The following is a 403-nucleotide window of genomic DNA, read 5'->3' as shown; positions in this document are numbered from 1 at the left end:
GTTATTTTTTGAGTTATTGATAATTGCCATTCTGACTGGAGTTAGGTGGTATCTCAGTGTGGTTTTGATTTGCATCTCCCTGATGATTAGTGAAGTTGCACATTTTTTTCATGTGTCTGTTGGCTACTTGGATGTCTTCCTTTGAGAAGTGTCTATTTATATCTTTTGCCCTATTTATAATGGGGTTGTTTGTTTTTTTTCTTTTCAGCACGTTTGAATTTCTTGTAGATCCAAGATATTAAGTCTTTGTCAGACCTGGAGTTGGCAAATACTTTTTCCCAGGCTGTAGGCTGTCTCCCTGCTCTCTTAGTGTTTTCTTTGGCTTTGCAGAAGTTTGTCACTGTAATGAGGTCCCACTTGTCTATCTTATCTCTCATGGCCTGTGGGTTTTGGGTTTTGTTCA

The 403-nt window shown here is 38.5% G+C and overlaps 1 pseudogene; it reads left to right on the top strand.

The window, feature by feature from the left end:
• The window catches only part of LOC110595057, a 16,879-nt pseudogene that overhangs the window by 3,486 nt on the left and 12,990 nt on the right, over window positions 1-403 (top strand).

Source organism: Carlito syrichta, unplaced genomic scaffold (genome assembly GCF_000164805.1).
Source record: "Carlito syrichta isolate Samal-C Ts95f unplaced genomic scaffold, Tarsius_syrichta-2.0.1 Scaffold70306, whole genome shotgun sequence".
Taxonomy (NCBI): Eukaryota; Metazoa; Chordata; class Mammalia; order Primates; family Tarsiidae; genus Carlito; species Carlito syrichta.
This window is presented reverse-complemented; position numbering and strand designations above follow the sequence as displayed.